Source organism: Pithys albifrons, chromosome 7 (assembly GCF_047495875.1).
Source record: "Pithys albifrons albifrons isolate INPA30051 chromosome 7, PitAlb_v1, whole genome shotgun sequence".
Lineage (NCBI taxonomy): Eukaryota > Metazoa > Chordata > Aves > Passeriformes > Thamnophilidae > Pithys > Pithys albifrons.
Window position 1 is genome coordinate 9,496,559 of NC_092464.1, and position 6,000 is coordinate 9,502,558.

Below are 6,000 nucleotides of genomic sequence, written 5' to 3' on the forward strand. Positions count from 1 at the left end.
GTAAAGGAAGAATAAATCACATCATGAAGGTAGAACAGCTTCAGTTCCATATCTGGGCAGCACGAAGTGACTGAAATCTCATTTTGCTTTCATTCACCTCTAAGTGTCTTTCATGCCCAACTGTGATTATTCAAAGCAGTCCTGAAATCAAAACAATAACAACAGAACACAGGGGGGAGAAGCACAAAAAACCCCACCACATTGCAGTTTAAGCTTCGTTAGGAACGAGATAAAAGGAAATATTCAGGATATCTGCTCCATGCTGTGAATCCATGGGTGATTTGGCTGATTCTTCAAGTAGGAATTTATTGGTAAAACTCCTAAACTATTGCCAGGGTCAATATTGTTACAGAGTTGAGGAATCAAAAAACAAACCAACAAGAAAAACAATACAAACATACACATGCAAGAGCCTCCCTTTCACCAGTCTATGTCTGTTTTGAGCCCAGAGATTAGTGTTAGATTCAGTCAGCCTCTAAAAGGTGTTCAACTAGAGTGGATGGATGAAAAGAGTGAAAACTCACTACTTCTCTTTATGGTGTGTTCAATATTTAATTCCTGCTAATCACAACTCACCTCAAAATCTCCTTTACAGTCAGTTAAAAAGATCTACTCTTTGTAAATTTACTCTTTAAAGATTTTTCTCAGCCATGAACTCAATTTTTTTTCTTTCATACCTGAGTTCTCTCCAAACTTTTAACATACATTAAAATGTGGTGAGAGAACTACTGTAGGCTCAGTTTCAGTAATTCAATGAACAGTTGTAAAATCACCTCCTTCTTTTATGCTATTGTAGATCATTTTACTTATTACAGAGGAAAACAGCATGCAGATTCATAGATGAAAAACATGATTACTTCCCAGAAGTAAATGGAATGTGCAACTGAAGACACTTGTGTCTAGTTATGTCCTCTTGCTATCAGAGGGCTTGCTGTAGGTAAAATGCTTCCTTGTGGTTTTGATTTTCATGTTCACTTATTTTGTTACACAAAGTAAAGCCAGTTTTAGGGACATTTTAATCCAAATGCTATAGCAGTCATTTCCTTGACACAGAAATTAGTGGCTGTCTCTGAACTTCACTCATATCAACCAGCACCAATCTGTAATTTCTATTCTGAATCACTGTCTTCCAGATACAGCTCTCGTTCTGTAGATAGGACTCATTGTTCCTGGTGCATGCACAGACATTTGACTAAATTAATGCCTCTTTTATTGCTTCCCAAATATTTCAGATTGCTCTGCATGATTAGCTCACCTTTGTAATTGACCACGCATTTCCAGTATTTGTCAATGTTTTTGTGTCATCTGCCAGTAGCATTAGCAGTGGTTTGTCAACCAGAATAAATACGTCCCTTAAAAAATGTAATTTCCATCTCTGTTTTTTTAATCAAAATCGGGTTTTCAAATATTTTTTCTCACCTTTGGAAATTCTTTATATACTAAATACATATAATAATTATTTTACTGGTTGCAAGGGTTATGTTAGCCCTTATGGAATGTGAGCTTGCCAATATCATGTGTTGGTTCCATGACAACACCATAATGGATCCAAAAGAGTTATCTGAGAGTGGAGTCAATACCATTTGTGTTAGAAAATAATCATTAGAAGCTTGAATGTTGTTTTACCACTCGCTGAATAATAACACCAGCATATGTGTCTGATAACAAAGTGCCACAAATTATTTTTCTGTTCTTCCAGAACAGGTGCTTTCTTCACTCCTGTGCTTTTTCTTCAGTCTCTGTTTAGCTTTCACTCTTGAAATGCCTACATGGTACCATTTTAAATGACTCCAGGCCCTGTTCCACTTTGGTTTGTTGAGTATGTGGCACTGTGTAATGTCTACACAACACATCACACAGGCTATAGAATCTCACCCATCACTACATCTGTGCTTTCACTCCAAACATTGCAGATCCTTTACCTTCCATTGTTTCTTTGTCCTTTTGGAAGATTCTCCTTTGATTTGTGGGCAACTCAACATCTTTCATTAGACATCTTAGTCTGCCAATCTCCTATTGATTCTAAAAGATGTGACCAGGCATTAGTAGTATTATAAATGATGAAACTGCAAATATCCACTCATATTATCAGTTCCTGACTACTTAGTATGGCTGTACTCACTGTCCTTTAAAAAACCCTAAATTATTAAGCTGCTGGACCATCTGTGCTCAGTCTAAACTATCCTCAAGCTACATTTTATTAGCTGTATATTTTCAAGAAATGGAATTCTGCAGTTTTTGGAGTTGAAAGGTTGCACTGCAAAATCCTTAAAAAATAAAACCACATAATTTCTGGTATAAGTTAAATAATTTTATTTTTTTCTCTCTTAAATTCAGTACCTGACTCATCATGACTAAGATAACTGTACTGTTAAATATCACACAGGAGGCGTTTCAAAAATCTATCCAGTATTAAAGTACAATCGTTTTTCAGTCTGGGTGACAAAATCGCATTGCATAAATTTAGTCTTTGAAAGTAAGCCATGCACCTTTTATGAAGGACTTTTATCCAAAATGCTAGAAATTTTAAAGGAAATTAATCATCTTAATTTCTAAAATTAATAGGTGCAAGATTTATTCTTAAATCATGGATACTCCTTTCTAATTAAATTCAAATGTGTTTAATGCATCTGAGGAGTGTTAAGATAATAAGTCGCCTTTTTCTGGAAGTTAACATCCTCGATCCCTGTCAATAATTATATTGGGTGACTAATAAAATATGATGCCAGGCATTTTTTAAATCTTTATCTTCCTCCTCTGTCTCATTAGCAAAATGAATAGGTTTGCACCACAGGCACCACCTAATCTGGAGAATTCAATGATGTTCAAGGACATAGCAAATAAATTTCAGCAGGTATTCTTTCCTGCAACAGTCAGATATGAAATGCACTTTTACAGCATCTGTCAGTGGCCACTCTAAAGTTTCTCATTGCTGTATAAGTCTGTTGCCATTGCAAAAGCCACAAAAGACTGCAAGACCAAAAAGGGCCACTACAACTGTCCAGTCTGATCTCCTGACTAGGAGAACTCTGTGCAGTTATCCCATCAAAGACTACACTCCTTGCAGAGCTCCAAAACTAGCATTTTATCCACAGAACATACGGCACTCATCCATTCTGCCAGTGGTTTACCAGAACACGCTGACACCACGAGACCAGGCAATTTTATAACTTAAGACAATGCTTATTTTCAGAAACTGTACTCGGCTCTAGAGAGCCTTTTAAAAAATCATGCCCACAATGCAAAATTACCTAATTTGTTCTTGAGAGTTTTGTTTCCTTTTTCAAGTAGATATTACATTACAGTAATTACATCTCCAAGTAACAAAAAAAAAAAAAAGACAGGCTCCTCAATCCCTGGGATGATATATAGTCCTCTGTCCCTCATATAAAAGCAAAATCCACCTCTAGTGATTTTAACCATTGGGGTAAATCTAAGTATTTGAATGGAGGACTCCAGAGATTTCAAACTATCTCAAAAGTGGGAGGATAGAACAAGGAATAGGTTGTGAGTCACCCAACTCTTTAAAATATTTTCTACTTCCTAATTTTAGGTCCTCTAAGCCATACATTTAACTCAAATTATACCCACTCTGCCAATGATTGCAACTGCAGAGACACCCCACGCTGAATACTCCATGTCTATGCTACAAGGCACACATGTGATATTTGCTCATATTTTACGTATGGTGTGTCACATAGAATCACACAATCTCTCGAGCTGGAAGGGACTCATAAGGATTGTCAAGTCCTGCTCCCTGCACCTTGAAGAACTACCTCATAAGAAAAGCAATAAAGCTTGTGCCCCAAATAAACTCTTTATTTTAGAAAGGAGAAAATATTTAAATAGCTGCTCAAATTAAATACAAGAACAAATAAAGTGTTGTAAACTGAAAAAATCATTACAGACAAATCTGAAATATACATAAACTATAGCATTATTTTAGTTACCTTACCTCTTAGATGCACCATTGCTTGCACAAAGTCATGTACTCCAAATCAATGTCTTCACTTATGTTACGCTCTAGGAAAAAAAATGGGAGTTTTGACTACATAGAAATATAATAAGAACTCCACAATGTGACCTATAGTTTTTACTGAAATAAATTAATGAATGGCATGCAGATGCCAAGATTAAACAGAGTAATAACAAAACATTAGTAAGCACTTTTAGTGTAATTAAATTTTTGATGTATTGCAATTTTTAGCACGTAATTATTTTTGAAGGAACTGGAGAGTAATACTGGATCACACCCTTATTCCACCTAGTTACTAAAGAATAAAGTGTGGTGATACTTTTAAATTCTATTGCAGAATAATGGTGTATTGTCCATCACTAATAATGATGGCAAGGTTTTCCTCATCTGATAATCACTCACAGTGATTACCTAATAAAAGGACAATCCTTGGTACTATAAGAACCTCTGGTCAGTCCAGAATGTAAGCAAGAATTAAGATGTGCTATATAAAGCATCTCATCTTGCAAGTGACCTTGAATCTGCTTCCTTATTGCTGGAGGTTGGGATTGTTCCATGGCTACATTCCCAGTCTGCATCAAGGGGTTGCTGGTAACATCAATCTTAAACTCAAGTCTTTAAAACTATTTTTGATGTTGGCCTTGAACAAGTCTAATAATTTCTCTTAATCACCTCTGTTTCTACACAAAAACTAGTATCTAGGCTGACTTCTAATTTTTCATTACTGTGAAATCCAGCCACAGGTTTTCTGCCTGACATCAAATATCTGGAATCACAATTAGATAAAATATGTGAGATGCCCTGTGACATCCAGCCATCTTTATTGTATAGCAGTTCACTCTCAGCTTAGAGGACAATAAATTTTGTTTGACTCAGAGGTCAGTCCTTGAGAAGAAAAACGAGAAGTGTGTTTATATGCATATTCAAACATGCAAATTGAATGCATCCAATTTGCGTTATTTGTCTCCTAATGAGAATGACCTTTTCTGCTGATGGGAAAAAGCAATTGAAATTGGGCATGTAAAACTTATGGAAGAATATCAAATTGCAAATCTGTAACAAAACAGGTCAACTGCTTGCTCCTGTGAGTTAAAAAATGTCAATGTCATATTGAACCTGAAATCCCAGTGCTCTTTCATCTTTAGGGACACCCAGGTTAGGTTTAGTATCTGAATTTTGTTACTTGGATTTATCTCTTGTAACACTTCTTGCCTGGCACAACTTCCTCTTCACCAGCATTTATCAAGAACATCTAAACAGTCCTGCCACCACTAACATGGCTTCAGTTAACACCACAACATCTTTATCATTATTTTGCATAACAAAATTTCAAGCTTTAAAATTCAAATACCAGGTGACTTGCCCAAGGCTACAAAGAGGATGTTCCTACAGCAGGGTTGCAACTCAGTTACATCTGGTCTTTGGTCCTGTGTAGATCAAGTTTCCTTCGATACTGAAATTGAAACAGAAACAAGCCACGATCAATTTACCAAAAAAGCAGCATTAGGATCACATAGCCTGTGGTTGTTCTACTTCTGTGAATGGCAGAGAAGGAAATGAGTCCTGCATATAAAGCAGCTCATCTGTAGACTGATATCATCACTATTGCCATGTATCACCACACATTAATTGCTCTCTATGCTAAGAAAAAATAATATTTATATGTGTGTGTGGTCAAATTGCCAGTATGTTCTTTCTTTCAAGCTTTCCCTTTTCAACAAGAGAGCTCAAAACCAAGGCAGCATTATCACCACATTGGTAATAGGTCTTGGAAATGGAACCACACACATGCAGGACTCAGGACTGATTAAAGGGCTTGGAATTTAAACCTGCATCTTGACATGACTTAGAAGCAAGGGCATAGTTGTTTATTCTTCTTGTTGTTTCCTTTTCATTGTGCTGCTGCAGGAGTACCCCATCAGGGATCAGGGTCCCACGTTGTGAGGATTTATTTAAACACTTAACGAAAATACGGCACCTGCAGTTAAGAATTTACTACTGCAATTATAAGATGGAGAATAAAA